A 19,733-nucleotide genomic window follows, 5' to 3' on the forward strand; every position below is an offset into this window, starting at 1 on the left:
TTTTTTCACTTTTTAATAATAGCCTTGCTGGCTGGTGTGAGAGGGTGTCTCATTGTGATTCTGATTTGCATTTCTCTGATGATTACTGGTGTTGAGCATTTTTTCATGTTTGTTAGTTTGTTAGTTTTCATGTTTCTTTAGTTTAATTAGGTTCTATTTGTCCATTTTTGGTTTTGTTGCAATTGCTTTTGAGGACTTAAAGTCATAAATTCTTTGTCAAGGCTGATGTCCAAAGGCTATTTCTTCTAAGATTTTTATAGTTTGAGGTCTTACATTTAAATCGTTAATCCATCTTGAGTTAATTTTTGTATATAGTGAAAAGTAGCAGGTCCCGTTTCATTCTTCTGCATATGGCTAGCCAGTTCTCCAGGCACCATTCATTGAATAGGCAGTCCTTTCCCCACTGCTTAGTTTTGTCAACTTTGGCGAAGATCAGATGGTTGTAGGTATGCAGCTTTACATCTGAGTTCTCTATTATATTTCATTGGTCTATGTGTCTGTTTCTGTATCAGTGCAATGCTGTTTTCATTATTGTAGCCTTACTGTAAACTTTTTTGGCTATCCCAGCTCTTTTTTGATTCCATGTTAATTTTAGAATAGTTTTTTAAATCCTGTGAAAAATGACATTGGTAGTTTAATAGATATAGTGTTGAATCTGTAGATTGCTTTGAGCAGTATGGCCATTTTAACAATATTGATTCTTTCCATCCATGAGTATGGAATGTTTTTCTATTTGTTTGTATCATCTGATTTCTTTCACCAGTGCTTTGTAGTTCTCTTCTTTGTAGAGATCTTTTATCTCCTTGCTTAGATGTATTCCCAGATATTTTTTGTGAGGCTATTGTGAACAGGATTGCATTTTTATTTTGGCTGTCAACTGGAATGTTACTGGTGTATAGAAATGCTACTGATTTTTATATGTTGGTTTTATATTCTGAAACTTTACTGAAGTTATTTATCAGGTCTAGGAGCTTTTTGGCAGAGTCTTTAAGGTTTTCTAGGCATAAAATCATATCATCAGTGGCCAGGGGTAGTGGCTCATGCCTGTAATTCCAGTACTTTTGGAGGCTGAGGCAGGCCGATGACTTGGGGTCAGGAGTTTGAGACCACCCTGGCCAACATGGTGAAACCCCGTTTCCACCAAAAGTACAAAAATTATCCAGGCATGGTGGCACACGCCTGTGGTCCCAGCTACTCAGAAGGCTGAGGCAGGAGAATCACTTGAACCTGGGAGACAGAGGCTGCAGTGAGCCAAGATTGTGCCACTGCGCTTCAACCTGGGTGACAGAGTGAGACTTTGTCTCAAAAAAAAAAAAAAAAAAATCCTATCATCAATGAAATGAGGTAATTTGGCATCTTCTTTTCCATTTTGATGCCTTTTAATTATTTCTCTTGCCTGATGGCTCTGGCTAGGACTTCCAGTACTATGTGAAACAGGAGAAGTAAGAGTGCCATCCTTGTTTTGAAATGGATAAATTCCTGGAAACACAGAACTTCCCAACATTGAATCAGGAAATCGGAACCTTGAACAGACCAATAATGAGGTCTGAAATTGAATCAACCATAAAAAACCTACCAACCAAAAAAAGTGTTGGACCAGATGGATTCACAGCTGAATTACCAGAAGTACAGAGAAGAGCTGGTACCAATTTTATTGAAACTAGTCCAAAAAAATTAAAGAGAAGGGACTCCTCTCCAACTGATTCTATGAAGCCAGCATCACTCTGATATCAAAATCTGGCAAAGACACAACAAAAAAAGAAAACTACAGTCCAATATCCCCGATGAACATAGATTTTAAAATCCTCGATAAAATACTAGCAACCCAATTCCAGCAGCACATTAAAAAGTTAATTCACCAATATCAAGTAGGCCTTATTCCTAGGATGCAAGGTTGGTTCAACATATGCAAATCCACCGATGTAATTCACCACATACAGAGAAATTAAAAGAAGACTATATGATTATCAATAGATACAGAGAAAGCTTTTGATAAAATCCAACATAAGAACTCTCAACAAACTAGTCGGTGAAAAAAACCAATATTTTTCAGGATTTAAAGTTAATTTACATGGTTTTGACCAATTGTGTACCATTATTGTTTGTGCTAATAACTCAATCTAGGAGAAATTTTTAATATTCAGAGCTTTATGTTAATGGGAAATTTTAAATATTTAATTTCAGTTTATTCGTTATTATTTATAATTTTATATTATATAAATTATTTAGTATTATTATTATTATTTTTTGAGACAGAGTCTTGCTCTGTCATCCAGGCTGGAGTGCAGTGGTGTAATTTCAGCTCACTTCAACCTCCGCCTCCTGGGTTCAAGCGATTCTCCTGCCTCAGCCTCCTGAGTAGCTGGGACTACAGGCACCCGCCACAATGCCCGGCTACTTTTTTGTATTTTTGATAGACATGGGGTTTCACCACGTTAGCCAGGATGGTCTCAATATCCTGACCTCATGATCTGCCCACCTTGGCCTCCCAAAGCGCTGGGATTACAGGCATGAGCCACCATGCCTGGCCTATAATTTTATATTATAAAATATATACTTGGACACAATTCTTGAAACGTACAATAAAAAAATTAAAGGATGTAAATTTCTAACTCTTTAAGAAGCGCATGTTCATGTAGTTTTAAAAATGGGTGATGGTCATTTTAAATTATCATTTAGATTCCACTAATAAATTTAAACTAGTGATATACCTATCTTAATGAAACATGCCAATAGGTATGATAGCCATAAAAATTATATTTTTGCAGCCTTTTAAAGCCATAATGAAAAATTTTAGCTATTACTTAAAAATGTAGATGGTGTGGTATATATTTTCAAAATTATTTAAGGGGGAAAAATATATATATGAGGACCACTACCCCTTTCCTGAATATATATGTGTCTGTCATGATCATCTTTGGCTGAGAGAAAATTATCTTAAGTAAATTTTAAAGTAGTTCTAGTGAGAATTACTTAAAATTACTAGTGTATCACTGAGTTGGGAGAGGTGATATCAATCTTGGCTTGATCTCTCATTAACAACATGATCCAGAGGTAATTACCTAATCTTGCTAAGCCTTGCTTCCTACTTCAAAGAGAAACTAGAGGGTATTAATGAGAGATTTCTTCAACTTCATGCCCCTGCCTGCCATCCGCTTGACTACATCAACACTCCAAGGGACAGTGGTCCTTCCTGTCTAAGACTGACTCCTCCTCCTGTGCTCCAAATTTCACCACTTCTTGTCTTTCTCAGGAACTCTGCTCATCAATTATTCTTCCCCCTCTCTCTTACCTCCAATCAGCACAACTCTAGTAGGTTTTTCCACTCAGCATTTAGAAAGCCCAAGTCTCTACCATATTAAAATCGGAAAAACGGTGTGGGGAAGAAGGCATTCTCATGATTTGTTGCAGGTAGTTTAAATTGGCATTTCCTTTCTGTAAGGCAAGTTAGTAATAGGAATCAAAGGCTTTAGAAATGGATGTGGAATTTGGGTTTGTCAATTTGAATTGTTAAACTGTATCCTTAGGAAATAATCTAGTATATGTGCTTGCATTTATGCCTATTTTACAGGGATGTCCAATACAGCAATATTCATAGTAGGGGAAAATTAGAAGCAGTTTAAAAACTCAACAGCAGTTTTGTTGAACTAATTATCATATGTGCCATTTAAAGTCATGGTGTTGAAAAATGTAATTAAATGAGGAAATGTTTGCATTAGTGGAAAAAGTCAGATTGTGCACTGCAGGGTAGTATATGTATCTTCCAGTAGTTATTCCTCTCTGGATATGGAATAAGAAGATTTTTCCTTTGCATTTTACTATATTTTATTTACTACAATTAACATACACTGCTTTGTTCAACCCTTTTAAATTTATTTCTCTCTAGCTGACATACACTAAAGAAAAGAAACTGGAAGAGCCCAGGGTGGTAGTGATGGAATCGGCATTAGCAGGTAAGAAATTTCAACAAATTCCTAGATGTGAGGAGTTTTGATCTAGAATAATCTATTTTCTGGTCCTTTTATATCAGTAGCATTCAAAAACTTTTATTCGCAGACCACTTAAATAGGTCAAAATACGTGACACTTCATCTATCCCACTTTCTGAAGTAAAAAGAACTTGCTGATAGCAGATTTGAAAGGATCAAAGAAACATGCTGCCATAAGCATTTTTAGCAGCATTATGAATCAGGTATTATTTACTTTATAAGTATAAGTTATACTTATAACACAAGGCTCTAGAAATTTAAAAATCACCTAGAAATTATACTTATATTGAGTATATACTGTAACTTCCTTAAATGGCAGAAATGTATAGATAACATATCATCAGTGAAGACTTGATTGATGACTTGAATGAAGTCATCAATGAAGACTTGAATGAAACTAGCGAATGATTTTGGATTACATATGTACTTATTTAACAATAAGGAAATGGGTAGTACATGCTTCTCATTACTTTTAATATTGAAAAGTTACTTTCATATGAAACATATATACAGATAGTTAGGAAAAGTTTAAACAAATTTTATCAGAGTTTCATTTTAAAAAACCATGTCACAACAATTCCAGAAATTGCAATGTTCTCCATGTCATTGTTTCTTCAGAGTAATTTGCGAGGGGTTTTCAAACATGTCTGCAGTCAAAATTTTTTCACCAAATTTCTTCAGAAAATTTGTCATACATTTTAATTGCTTTTGGTGAAAACTTTAAAAATTTGTGGTGGCTTGGGATTTTCAAGTTCCTACGGGGTGCAGTTTGTATCTCCAACCCCTGTGGTATTATATATTCCCGCATATAAACTGTAGAACCTAAATAAATAATAGTAGCTATATCATTTTAATGACAGAATAATAGAACTTGAGTTCTTCCTCACCCAAAGAACTTGTGTGTATAACTAGGAGTTCTTTGAATTAACTGTTATGTAGAAGATAATGTTTATGAAAGGATAAAAACATGTTAACTGGAGGTTAATATATATTATGAAAACTCAGTAGTAATTACAGTGATTATTTAGATTATTAGATGCACAAAGGTTTTTTTTTCAGGAAAGAGTATTTTATCACTGGCATTTTTTACAATTCCTAACACATAACAATAATAAAAAGCAGATGCATGTCCACTAATTTTATCACTGCTTTAAATTATCTGTAGTTAATATAGCCCCTTACTGCGTATCACCAGGTTGGACCATTCTCACTGCCACAAAAATATGGAAATTAACACATTCAAACAACCAATGGATCAAAAAAGAAATCCAAGGAATATTAGAAAATACCTTGAGATGAATGAAACTGAAAACACGAGATTTCAAAATTTATGGATGCAGCAAAAGCAATGCTAAGAGAAAAACTTACAGCTGTAAATGAATACACTTAAAAAGAAGAAATACATCAAATCAATAACCTAACTGCACATCTCAGGAAACTAAGAAAAATAGCAAACTAAACCCAAATCTAGCAGAAGGGAGGAAATATTACCCAAAGTGGTCTATAGGTTCAAAGCAGTTCCTATCAAAATCCCAATGGTATTTTTTGCAGAAATAGAAAAACCAATCCTGAAATTCATGTCAAATTGTGACATGTCCCAAATAGCTAAAACAATCTGGAAAAAACAACAAAGTTAGAGGACTCACACTTCCTCATTTCAAAACTTACTACAAAGCTACAGTAATCAAGACAGTGTGATCCTGGAATAAGGACAGACATATGGACCAATGCAATAAAATAGAGAGCCCAGAACTAAATCCTTGCAGATATGGTCAAATTATTTTTAATGAGTGTTCCAAGACCATTTAATGGGGGCAAGATGTTTTTTCCAATAAATGATGCTAGAAAAACTGGATATCTACAGGCAAAATAATGAAGTTGGACCCTTACTGTAAACCATACACAAACATAACTCAAAATAGATTAAACATCTAAATATAAGATCTAAAACCATAAAACTCTTAGAAGAAAACATAGGGAATAAAATCTTTTTGACATTGTCTTTGGCAATGAATTCTTAAATATGACACCAAAAGCACAGACAACAAAAAGAAAAAATAGATAAAGTGGACTTTAACAAAATAAAAATTTTTGTGTATCTGAGGACTCTATCAACAGAGTGAAACAACAGCCCACAGAATGGAAGAAAATGTTTGCAAATCAGAAATCCGATAAGGACTGCTATGGCCTGAATGTGTCTCCTTAAAATTCATGTATTTATATAATCCCAGCACTTTGGGAGGCCAAGGTGGGTGGATCTCTTAAGATCAGGAGTTCAAGAGCAGCCTGGCCAACATAGTAAAACCTCGTCTCTACTAAAAATACAAAAATTAACGAGGTGTGGTGGCACACACCTGTAATCCCAGCTACTCAGGAGGCTGAGACAGGAGAATCACTTGAGCCCAGGAGGCAGAGGTTGCAGTGAAGTGAGATCATGCCACTGCACTACAGCCTGGGTGACAGAGCAAGATTCCATCTCAAAAAAAAAAAAAAAAAAGAAATTTCCTATATTTAAATCTAGTATTAAAAGATGGGGACTTTGGGAGGTGATTAGGTCCATGAGGGTGGAACCCTGGTGAATAATATTAGTGCTCTTTTAGAAGAGGCCTGATGAAGTGTGTTTGTCCCTTCCACCATGTGAGGACACAGCAAGAAGCTTCCCTCTATGAACCAGTCAGCAGGCCCTCTCCAAACACCGAATCTGCTGACACCTTGTTCTTGAACTTCCCAAGCCTCCACAACTGTGAGAAATAAATTTCTATTGTTTATAAGCTAACAAGTTTGTTGTGAATATTTTACCACAATTTAAAAAAATATAAATAGTCTCCATACAAATCTTCACAAAGTACTATTAAATAAATGCAATGGTTTCAGACTGACACTATAACGGCAACTTTCCAAGTAGCTGGATTGGCAATTGCTATTCATAGCTTGACATTTGTAAAAGGGTATGAACTACTGATTCCAAGAAGACTACCCAGGATATTGGAACCAGATGTGAAGGGAAGCTGCTCAGCTATCCAGTAGAGAACTGCTATCTAAAGCCTCTCTTAAACAAACCCTTAGTGGCAATAAAGTAGCAAATTTCTCAAAGACCTCCCAGGTGAAGAAGGAGCACGGGCAAGAAAGGTGAAAAGTGAGAGGCTGCCGGCAAAGCCTAGGGAGCACCAGGCTGTGGTCCAGAGGGTCCAGGCTCCAGGGGCAAGAGCATCCAGCAGAGGGACTGGGCCCAGCACTTCGGGCAACATGAAGTGGTTTTTCAGACCTCATTTCCAGCAATACATTATTTCATTGAAGAAACCTCACGCAGAATTCTAAAATACATACCAGTAGCTGAAGAGCTGCTCAGTTGGTGGGAGCCCCTGTCCCCCACACCCTCTTTCTCTCTTACTGCCTTGGAACTTGGGACTGGAGCATGGTGTGAGAAACAATCTACTAACTAACGATTACTGTGAATTTAAATGTTTTCTTTATCTCTCTTACTGACTTCTTCAGTAGAAATACGAGTTATCAATGCAAAGGCTTAGTTGAACATTTGTAGGTAATTAATGAAGACCACTTTACATTCTCGTTATTTCAATAGTAGCTTTCACTAAATGTCTAAATGGGGATTTTTACCTGATTGATGGGTTCTGGGGCACTTCTGAAGATATCTCAAAGTTGCCACAGAGGCCTCATCATTATCTCACATTTGATGGAAGCATGACAGAAGGGGCATTGGATGGGGCTGGGAATCTGGAGACCTACATTCTGGTCCTGGGCTCTGAATTGAGCACCTTGAGAAGCTACTGGAACTCAACTTTTCCATCTCTAAATTAAAATTCTTGGACTAGACATCTCTAACTGCTATCAGCTCCAATACTACATGATTATACCTTTTTTTTTCCTAGTCCTACATAGGCCATATTACCAGGGTGTCAATGAATTGATTCCAGGTACACTACATGCCAGAGAAATACCAATGATGATGATATCTGGTAACATCACAAGAAAGACCAACTAACTCTTCGGGTAGTTAGAACAAGAACAAACACACGGTAGCCCTCATAGCCTTCTCAATAGTATTCAGAATTGCAAGCTCAAATATGACTAGCCGCATGCATATTTTAGGAGGAAAAAAAGCTCACATTAAAATATGAGCTCCTAAAAATGTGAGATTTACTGATAGAGTTTATCAAAGACAGAGATACCTGTATTACCCCAGAATGAACTGGTCAACATAAATTATTTTTTAAACTTAAAAAATAATTTTTAAAACTTATTTTTTAAACTTAAAAAATAAAAATAAACAAAAAATATTTTTAAACTTTAATTCAAAAATTTACAATTTTTATTTTAAATTTCTACCATTTTTCTGCAAGATCTTCTAAAATAGTCTTAGATATTTCACTGCTTTCTTAAGCAAAGTAGGTTAAATACAATTTAATAATTTATTGATCGCTGAGGATTATCTTTTTGGAAAAAAATGTATCGTTTTATAGTACAGTGATCTCCATAACCACCGTTGAGGTGTGGAAAGTTTGGTCCTTTGCCGAGTGGCTCATATTGCTCTACTTTTTGATATAGTTGTCCTCAGTTTTTAAAGTTTTTTTGCTCTTACTTTGTTGTCATGCTGTCAGCTATCACTGTCTGTGTGCACTGGCAACCAGCAGAGTTCTGCATTTCATGTCAGCTCTTAGCATCATTTCTTTGGTGGGGGGGTGGGGTGATTGTGGTGGTTTGGTATTTTCATTGTCTTCTTAAAAAATACTTCTTTTCTCAATTTTGTTATGGATATATGAGGCTGGGAAGCTGATCACCAGAGAAATAAAATGTAATTGAGATTCCATGATATTTCTTTCTTTTTTATCCCAAGAAAAGTGATTAAAGAAATCCAGCTGTGAGTGGGATGTACAATACATATACATGGTACATATGTCTTGTACATATTATATATATTGTATCTTTTATAGCTTGCTACAAAAGGGGAAAAAACTTGAGGTACACCTTAGAGAAGCTAAAGAAACACACAGTTTCATGAGTGGAATGATTTTTCTAGTGATTTCCAGGTATCTTTTTAAGGGTTACATTCACTTACCAAGAATAGGCACAAGCTGTCTTTTCTAACAGAGACCACTGCCGTAGATAAGGTTGCAGGGGAGATGCCTGTGCTAGGACACACACAATGTCAGTCAGAGGATGATTAGAGGGAAGGCTCCCTCTAATTTTTGTATGAATACTGCAGTTGTAAGGAAGATAAGCTGGCATTCAAATCCAGTGCTATCTGGCCGCTAGGTTTGAGTGCTTTCTACAGAAACATGTGACCTCCACAAACAACATGCACATCCTACATGGGCCATGGCTTGCTTCCTGGGAGTTCAGTCCTGGGCTGCCAAACATACACCCTTCTTCCTCCAAGAGCCACAGAAGTGTGGCCGAGTCTCTTTCTTAGTAATACTATGGTTAAAAATGAATACACAGTATTAGTGACAGAGCTGGTCTCCCAAAAGATGAGGTCTTTTTCTGTTCAGTGTCATGAAGCCAATACACAAAACTGAAAATGAATGTCAAGCAGTTCAGGCTTCATTTCATGGCCATGGAACGGAGAAGTGGGAACATGGCTCATAGATCAACTTCTCAACAAGTGATGGGTGGGGAGGTTAAAATATAGGATTTCTCTAATGAAGGGGTTGGATAATAAAAACAAGAAGAGGAATATTCCTTTATTTTCCAGAAATGCGTAGTGAACTTTCTGGACCTGGACTGCTGCCTTTCTTTTTGTCCTTTCATGGCTTCTTCTGGTCATTGTTATGGTAATTGTCAACTGTCATAGCACTGCTGGGAGTGTCATTTAGCATGGAAATGAGATTATAATGAAGAGATCTTTTTGAAGTTGTTTGGTCAGCTATCTTGGTTCTAGCTAGACTCAGCTGGTCTGGTTACAAAGGGAACTTTCTATCGAAGGCATCCTGTTTCTTAAAGATAAGCAGAGTTAGGAAAGGGTAGAAATTCAGCTCTGTCATATAGTAACAATAGCAACATCCGTGTGGAGAACCTAAACTCAGGGGCAAAGATGACCAGCTTAGCTTGCGACTTGGACTGAAAAACAAAACAAACAAACAAAAGCCCTATTTCTGTGGCTTCATCGGATGAGCTTAAAAGCAGGAATTACATCACCTAGTTGTTTTGTCTATAACCCTGTATGTTTTTCCTCACTCCGTTGTATGCACTGAGAAGCTGGGTTAACGTTAAGTCATAACAAATTCAGTGACAGTGAATTTTGAGAGACTTACTTCCAGATAATGACTGCCAAATTAACAGAGAGCAGTTAATCACTTTTAATGTCTCTTTTCATACATCAACTTTCATCAAAAAGGTCCTTTCTGTTTAATTACTCTGACCCAAATATTTAGAATAAATATTGCTGCCATCACAGATTCCCTCTAGGGAGGAATTTAATGGGAGTAAAAACTCTCACATGAAAAATAGCATACAGAAATACATAAGGAAAAATATATAAGTAAATGTGATATAATATTTATTTCACTCAGAAAGATCACTCAGGCAATTTGTATATATATCAGGGCTCTAAAAAGTAATTTTCCCTGTAACTCTTGGTCAAAACAGCCAGTACTATTTGCTTACATGATAATAGGATTAGGACTAATCATACATTATGACCTTCGCTGATTGTACAACTTTGCAAATACACCATTCTGGAAGACACACATCGCTACACTTTCACACAGGACACCCTACCAATTTTCTGACACCAAATGGGTGTCCTACAATTCAATTAAATTCCAACACTCTCTCCCTGGAGTTAGCATCAGATCCCACAAGTTAAGGGCTGTCCCACAAATCCACCCCCACTTCAGATGCCAATCTCAAGCCTAGCTATAATTCAGGAGTTCCCACAATCCCCTCCTTGGGTTGTTCAATAATTTGCTAGAATAGCTCACAGAACTCAGAGAAACTCTTTATTTTATTTCTTTGGTGGGGGGTGGGGTGATTGTGGTGGTTTGGTATTTTCATTGTCTTTTTAAAAAATACTTCTTTTCTCAATTTTGTTATATGAGTTATATATGTTAACCAGTATATTATGTTAACCAGTATGTTAACCAGTATATTATGTTAACCAATATGTTAACCAGTATATTATAAAGAATGCAACTCAGAAACAGCTAGATGGAAGAGATCATAGGGCAAGGTATGGAGGGAAGCTTCCATGCCTTCTCTAGTGTGCCACCCCTGAGCACCTTGATGTGTTGACCAATGCAGAAGCTCATCAAGTCTCATTCTTCAAGAGTTTTTATAGAGCTTGATCATTAGCTCCACCACCTACTTTCAGGAGGTTGGTAGGTGGAGGTGAAAATTTCAACCTTCTAATTTCTTAAACCTTCTAATGACCATTCCCATCCTGAGTCTATCTTTTTGGCATAAACTCTATGACCCCACCTAAGTCATCTTATTAGCATAAACTCAAGTATGATCAAAACGATATCATTATGAGTAACAAAAGACATTCCTATCACTCAGGAAATTCCGGGGTTTCAGGAGCTCTGTGCTAGGAATCTGGGACAAATAACAAATATATTTCTTATTATGCCACAACCACGTTGACAGGAAACTTAAATAGGGAACCCTTTTATAGAAGAAGCAACTCAAGACAACTCGAGATCTGGTGATGCCCAAAGTAAAGTCAGAGGAGACTTGATTGCTTACTTAGAAAAAGTCACAGCTTTTGACATTTTGCACAACCTGATTCAAAGTTTCTGGTTCAACTGTACTAAATTCTACTTCTGGTCAGTTCTCCTCCTCCTGCTCCTCCTCCCTCTTCTTTCTTTCTTACTTGATGCAATTGGACCTAGAAAACCTTAGGCCTAGAAGACACTTAGAACTAAATTTGAATCTTGGCTTTACCACTTACTAGTTGTGTGATCTTATGAAGTTCTTTAAATTCTTTGATCCTCAATTTCCTTATCTATATACAGCTCTGCATTTCTTAACAACAGGGATGCATTCTGAGAAATGCATCGTTAGGCGATTGTGCGCTATGATAACATCATAGAGTATAATCACACAAACAAATGGCCTACTACACACCTAGGTTATATGATATCGTCTGTTGCTTCTAGGCTACAACCCTGTACAGCATGTCACTGTTCTGAATACTATAGGCAATTACGACACAATAGCATTGGTATATCTAAACATATCTAAACATAGAAAAGGTACAGTAATAATATAGTATTAAAATAAAAAATTCACCTGTACAGGGCACTTACTATAAATAGAACTTACAGGACTGCAAGTTGCTCTGGGTGAGTCCCTGAGTGAGTGGTGAATGAATGTGAAGGCCTAGTACATTACTGTACACTACTGTAGACTTCGTAAATACTGTATACTTGAGCTCCACTAAATTTATTAAAATTTTTTTCTTCAATAATAAACTTATCTTACTATATCTTTTTTACTTTATAAATTTTAATTTTTTAGCTTGTTGGCTTTTTTGTAATAACATAGCTTAACATGCAATATGGCTGTATAAAAATTTTTTATTTATATCGTTATTCTACAAGTTTTTTCTATTTTAGAAATTTTTTATTTTTATTTTTTACTTTTTAAATTTTTTTGTTAAAAACTAAGACACAGAACATTATCTTGTCCCACTGGGAGGTGTTCAGGGGCAATAACACGCATGTAGCTGTCATCTCCTGGAATAACAATGCCTTCTTCTGAAATACCTCCTGAAGGACCTGCCTGAAGCTGTGTTACAGTCACCTTTTTTTCTTTTTTCTTTTTTTTGAAACGGAGTCTTGCTCTGTCACCCAGGCTGGAGTGCAGTGGCATGACTTCAGCTCACTGCAACCTCCGCCTGCCGGGTTCAAACAATTCTCTTCTTCAGCCTCCCGAGTAGCTGGGAGTATAGGCACCCGCCACCATGCCCGGCTAATTTTTGTATTTTTAGTAGAGACAGGGTTTCACCATCTTGGCCAGGCTGGTCTTGAACTCCTAACCTCGTGATCCACCTGCGTCGGCCTCCCAAAGTGCTGGGATTACAGGTGTGAGCCACTGCGCCCGGCCACAGTCACCTTTTTTTCATAAGTAAAAGGAGTACACTCTAAAATAACAATAAAAAACTGTAGTATAGTAAATATTATATATAAAGCAGTAGCATAGTCATTTGTTATCCTTATCAAGTATTAGGTACTGTACATAATTATATGCGCTATGTTTTTATGTGACTGGCAATGCAGGAGATTTGTTTATATCATCACAAACATGAGTAATGGCTTGTGCTACAACATTACAGATGATAGAAACTTTTCAGCTCCACTATAATCTTATGGGACCACTGTCCTAAATGCAGTCCACCATTGATTGAAACTATGTGGTGCATGATTATACATTGGGGAAAATAATAGTATCTACCTCGTAATATTGTTGTTAGGATTAAGTGATATAAAACATACATGAGTACACAAAGGCATACAGAGTGATATAATGGACTTTGGAGAATCAGATGTGGGAGGCTGGAAGAGGATCTCAGGATAAAAAAAACTACCCATTAGGTACAACGTACATACTTGGGTGACAGGTGCACTAAAATCTTAGAATCCACCACGGTATAATTCATCCATGTCACAAAAAACCACTTGTACCGCAAGAGCTATTGAAATAAGAATTTAAAAATATAAAGTACTTAGCATGAAGGGGCTGAGTACATGGTAGGGGCATTATAAATATTAACTATTATTTGTATTATTAACAAATATGGATAATTAACTTTACCAATCTATGGTTCTTATAAGTGCCATTTTAGTTACCTTTTCAGGTTGATTGCTGAGTTCTGGAAACTGAGATAAGCATGATGAGCACTTGAGGAGGTCACTGTTCTGTCCTGATTTGTAGGATTTACATGTAGATGGTCCCAATGTCAGTAATACAAATTTATAGCAGTACAAGCTACAAAAATCTTGCTTACTGTGAATTAATCTTTCTTGCACATCTTACTTAGTAATGATAGTTTTCCTTGTCCTGAGTAAATATCAGTCAATAGCCAGATTAATTGCTTCTGCAATTAATTGCTTCCCAGATGTTATGGCTCTACCAAAAAGAAGTTAAAAATATGTTAATTCTTTCATTGATACATAATAGATGTACATACTTTGGGGGTACATGTGACAATTTAATACATCCATAGAGTTTGTAAAGATCAAATCAGTGTAATTGGAATACAGAATGTGTTCATTTTGTATATACATCATTTGCGTGCTGTGACAAGGTGCTCCACAGGCTCATCTCAGGCCAGGAAGCTCATTGCTGAGTTTTCACGAGACCCAGGTCCAGAAGGCTTTGCACCGTGGCTCCTTCACAATTCTTGGAAAAGTGCTCCTGCTATGTGCATGTGGACAAATCTTGACCTTGGCTGATGAACCCAGAGTAAGACTGAGGGCCAGCTTCAGAGAATAGTCCACTCATTAAAGAGTTGAAACAAGGCTGGTGTTCAAGAAAGCACACTGAATATTCTAGTTTCTCACACATCATAGAAAAAGAAGTTGATGAAAATCTAAAATTGGAAACAGAACATTTCCAGTTTCAGGAAAACAAAATTGTTGGGTTTGGGTAGTTACTAATAATCTCTAAAACCAATATGACTGACACCTGTGGCTTGAGAAGCTCCAAGAGAGTAAGAGAGGGGCGCTGTAATGGAACGTGATGATTCCCCACACTGTCTCTCTACGTTGCGTCACTCCCTCCCAGGTCACTCTCATTACCAGTGGCCACTTTTTTCAGTTCTGTGGGCTCCTTTTTCCATTGGTATTAATTCTATCATCAAATTTCCACACCTGTACTTGGCTGTGGGTTCAAAATTCTCAGGAGAGAATGTGATTATTTCTGTGCCCAAGGTAGGTATTCTATAACTGTCTATTAATAAGTTCTGAAAGTGGGCAAACAAAAATCCCTACCTATAGCCTTCTAAAACCCACAGAAACATGAAAGTCTTTCCCTATCTTTCTCTCTCTTGGTAAAGGGGTGCATACTGCAGAAAACAGTGGGTTAAGCTATATGGAGGAATTTACAGCCAAGACATTCTAAATACATTCAACTCAGTCTTATTCATCATCAATTGACAAAGCAGATGAAGGTATCGCTCTAAGACTAAATGACTTCCATCTGTGCATCTGTAAATTCCACAGGAATCCAAGGATGAAAATGGAAGATGTGGCCTACTTCTGCATCATGAGATCAGAGAATTACAGATGTGACCCTCACTTACAGGTGAGGCCCACTGGTGAATCTCCCCTCCATACCAGGCAAGTTGAACAAAATTAGACAATTCAAGACTAAAACAGAAATAACCAATTTCCACTACAGCAACATGGATCCTGAATTATTGGAGTGAATAAATAGGCAAATAAAGGAAATAAAATTCAGTGCATGTAAACTTCTTGGATTTTCAACCTAGAAAGACAGTGCAGGCAATTGTCACATTCCATTGTTGCTCTTCTGCTACTCTCTTAGAGCTTCTCAAGACATAGGTATTGGACATATTCGGTTTTAGGAATGATTAACTACTTGTACCCAACAACCTTGTTCTCCTAAAATCACCATCTTTGGATACTCGTGTAATTATTCAAGATTGCTCAAGAATCCATTCTGGGGCAGAGTCTGTTGAATAGGTTTATAAATGATGTTAAGGAAGGAGTACATAGTGAAGTCTCAGACTCCAAGATATACAAATCTCCAAAGACAGAAGACACCCCAGAGAAGAGAGACATTATAGAATAATCCTGACATCCGTGTCAATGGGCAGAGCCTTAAGAGATGTTATAATGTGTGTGAGGAAAAAGTAATGAATTTATGAATAATCTAAAACACATCTATAAAATGAAAGACTATCCCTTAGATTCTGCTCAAGAAAAAGACCTACAGTCATTAAATATTGACCCCAGCATATGTACCAATATTCTGCATCAGGCAAAAAGGCCTAGAAAATGAAGGAAATCATTAAGGACTATACTGGAAAGCAAGCTGTATACTGGTATATCTCTGCTTGAAAATATTTACGTAGTTCTTGCTGCTATGCCTCAAAACCAAGTTTGCCATAACTTGAAAAGATCCAGAGAAGACAAGCTCAAAATAATTGGAGATATTGAGAATTATAAAAATAATTTTTTAAGGTTAGATTTGTACTTCCAGTATGGAAATCTAATTAGAAGTAATTAAATCTATATAACTATAAACAGCATAAATAAAGTGAACAGAGATTTGCTTATTCAACAACTTTAAAGACCTGGGACAGGGAGATGGTAATTTTTGAAACTCATAAAATGAATGCATTAGCCAAAGAGGTAGGTGTGACAGGAAATAGAAATGCATTTCAAAACATTTGGACAAATTTTGGCTGATGCAATTATCAATGACTTTGAAATTTATTCAACTCCTGGAATTAAGATGGCTTCAGAAGGGGCAGTAGAAGTATTTCCTTGACATTTTTGTGGGAAGGATAATTCAGATGTGGATTGACCATATGCTCAAATATTCCCAAACAGCTCATGAGTTATAAAAGTTTGAAAACTACTGATATAATCAAAATATTACCTTTAATCCATTCAGCATACCACTTTTTATCCTTCTTCCTTTTAATTTCAAGGAAGTTGAATACCCAGTACAGTGAAGACAAACTTTCAGTAGTGAATGCTTCCCGTTGATCGATGGCCAGAGGTCAGGACTCTCCAGCAATTCTGATGAATGTATGTAACTTCTTGGTTCTTTCTTTATTGTTTCATCTTAAATTCTGCAAAGGAGATGATGCAGATGAGCAATGCTGCAGTTCCTTCTCATTTGCATTTTATTAGCTTTATGACAGTTTCCTTCTTGCATGATATTACCTAATTACATCCTTCAAGGAAGCACTAACATATCACTCTCCACTTTCAATTATTCACTCCAACGAAGGAAATCATGAAACACCCACCCCTTCCCAGAAAATTCACCCAGCAATTGGGTCACTGTGGGACAAAGATCGTGTGAAGGAGTGGAACTACAATCTCAGATAGGAGGTCCTAAGACAAGCCAAGCTTTGGCCCTGTTTCTCTTCAAGCCAACTTCCTAGCCATACGATAATACAAGTCTCAGACCCATATATGCCTAGATGGTACTACCCAACTTATTGCTCATGTACTTCAATGAATTTGTTACAAAAACAGCTTATTTCAAATAACTTTGGGATGTTTCCAAAAATCATCCATTTACAAGAAATCGTATTTTCCCAATACTTCAAAAAAAAGGGCTGTAATCTCTGAAAACCTTTGAAAAGAGAAAATCCAGGCTAATGTTGAGCAGCTTATGTTGCAGTTGGTGTGTAGCTTCCTAAGGGGTTCATTACACCTTTTACATATGGATGATCAGGCCTATGTAAACTTGTGAAGATGTGTCTTTGATGCCTGATTTTCCTTCCTTGACTCACTTCTATCTTTTTTTTTTAAAGTTCTTGGGTACAGGTGCAGGATGTGTAGGTTTGTTACATAGGTAAAGATGTGCCATGGTGGTTTGCTGCACCTATCAAACCATCACCTAGGTATTAAGCCCAGCATGCATGAGCTATTTTTCCTGATGCTCTCCCTCCACCTTCCCCATCACTGCCTTACAAGCTCCAGTGTATATTGTTCCCCTCTATGTGTCCATGTGTTCTCATTGTTCAGCTCCCACTTATAAGTGAGAACAAGTTGGTATTTGGTTTTCTGTTCCTGCGTTAGTTTGCTGGGCATAATGGCTTCCAGTTCCATCCATGTCCCTGCAAAGGAAATGATCTCGTTCCTGTTTATGGCTACATAGTATCCCATGGTATATATGTACCATATTTTCTTTCTCCAGTCTATCATTAATGGGCATTTTTGTTGATTCCATGTATTTGCTATTGTGAACAGTGATGCAATGAACATATGCGTGCATGTATCTTTATAATAGAATGACTTATATTCTTTTGGGTATATACCCAGCAATGGGACTGCTTGGTCTATTGGTATTTCTGTCTCTAGGTCTTTGAGGAATTGTCACACTGCCTTCCACAATGGTTGGGCTAATTTACATTCCCACTAACCGCATAAAAGTGTTTCTATTTCTCCACAGCCTTTCCAGCATCTATTCTCAACTTTTTAATAATTGCCATTCTGATTGGCATGAGATGGTATCTCAATTTGGTTTTGATTTGTGTTTCTCTAAGGATCAGTGATATTGAACATTTTTTCATTGTTTCTTGGCCACATAAATGTCTTCTTTTGAGAAGTGTCTGTTCGTGTCCTTTGCCCAGTTTTTAATGGTTTTTTTTTTTCTTGTAAATTTGTTTAAGTTCTTTGTGGACTCTGGATATTAAACCTCTGCCAGATGGACAGATTGCAAAAACTTTCTCCCATTCTGTAGGTTGTCTGTTTGCTCTGATGATAGTTTCTTTTGCTGTGCAGAAGCTCTTTTGTTCAAATAGATCCCAATTTTCGATTTTTCTTTTGTTGCAATTGCTTTTGACTTTTTCGTCATGAAATATTTGCCTGTGCCTATGTCCTGAATGGTATTGCCTAGATTTTCTTCTAGGCATTTTATAGTTTTGGGTTTTACATTTAAGTCTTTAATCCATCTTGAGTTAATTTTTGTATAAGGTGTAAGGAAAGAGTCCAGTTTCAATTTTCTGCATATGGCTAGCCAGTTTTCCCAGCACCATTTATTAAATAGGGAATCTTTTCCCCATTGCTTGTTTTTGTCAGGTTTGTCAAAGATCGGATGTTGTACATGTGTCATCTTATTTCTGAGATCTCTACTCTGTTCCATTGGTCTATGTGTCTTTGTACCAGTACCATGCTGTTATGGTTACTGCAGCCTTATAGCATAGTTTGAAGTTGGGAAGCATGATGCCTCCAGCTTTGTTCTTTTTATCTTGATGGCATCTTTCTTTTATTTTGCTGTACTCAACTCAGAGGTTCTATTATACTTACTCCCCTTTTGTTCTATTTAATTTCTACCTTATTCAGTTAATGTACTCTGGTTATTGCAAGGAAACATTTATGGTTCAATTTTTCACCAATCTGTCTAACCTCCTTTCATTCTGTCAACCTACACTTAAGTATTGCTTTATTGGGTGTAATGAGTGTATAATCTGTTGTACTAAGTCAAGAGGTAACTGTGAGTAGAGTAAAAAGTGAATTGCAGCAGAAGATATGGCTCTGTTACTTGGTGATTGTATGATCCTATTAATTTAACTTCTATAAGCCCTAGTTTCCTTATTTGTAAATAAGGGTTACTAATGCTTAGTTGGTCTTCTTTACTAGGATTTCTTTAGGCCACAAATGTTAAATGAGTCTATGATCACTTTATCCATATGCTTCATGGTTTGATAGTTTTTAAATCATGTCTCATGGTTTGTCTCATGTCTGTCTCCTCATCCTCCAGCTCATTTTTCTTGTCCTTTACTTATTCCATTTTCTCAACATTGAGGATCAGCAGTCAGAACGTAACACATTGTTCTAAGGGTTATAGTCTCTGAACATTTGGTATCTTATTTCCAGTTTCCTGTTCATTGATGACCAATATTTTGTTTATTTCTTTCAAAAATCAAAGCAGTCCACAAAATGAGTCCTTAGAGAATAACTCCCAATTGCTTCTGAAAACTTTTCTTGGCACATACCTAATATTAGAGACCCCTTCAAAAAGAGAAGTATATGCTATTGACTCACCTGCACCCTGGCAAGAACCTGTGAAATGTTCC

General features: G+C 36.7%; 1 long non-coding RNA gene and 1 pseudogene across 2 annotated transcripts in view; both read right to left on the reverse strand.

Moving 5' to 3' along the window:
• The window catches only part of LOC100585076, a 1,278,821-nt pseudogene that overhangs the window by 260,002 nt on the left and 999,086 nt on the right, over positions 1 to 19,733 (reverse strand). The window lies entirely within an intron of this gene.
• Positions 14,101 to 19,733, reverse strand: part of LOC105740601 — a 149,049-nt gene continuing 143,416 nt past the window's right edge. The window contains exon 4 of the long non-coding RNA XR_001116667.2: positions 14,101 to 16,772. This is a non-coding gene — a long non-coding RNA (uncharacterized LOC105740601). The remainder of the gene's footprint in view (positions 16,773 to 19,733) is intronic.

Source organism: Nomascus leucogenys, chromosome 12 (genome assembly GCF_006542625.1).
Source record: "Nomascus leucogenys isolate Asia chromosome 12, Asia_NLE_v1, whole genome shotgun sequence".
Classification (NCBI taxonomy): Eukaryota; Metazoa; Chordata; class Mammalia; order Primates; family Hylobatidae; genus Nomascus; species Nomascus leucogenys.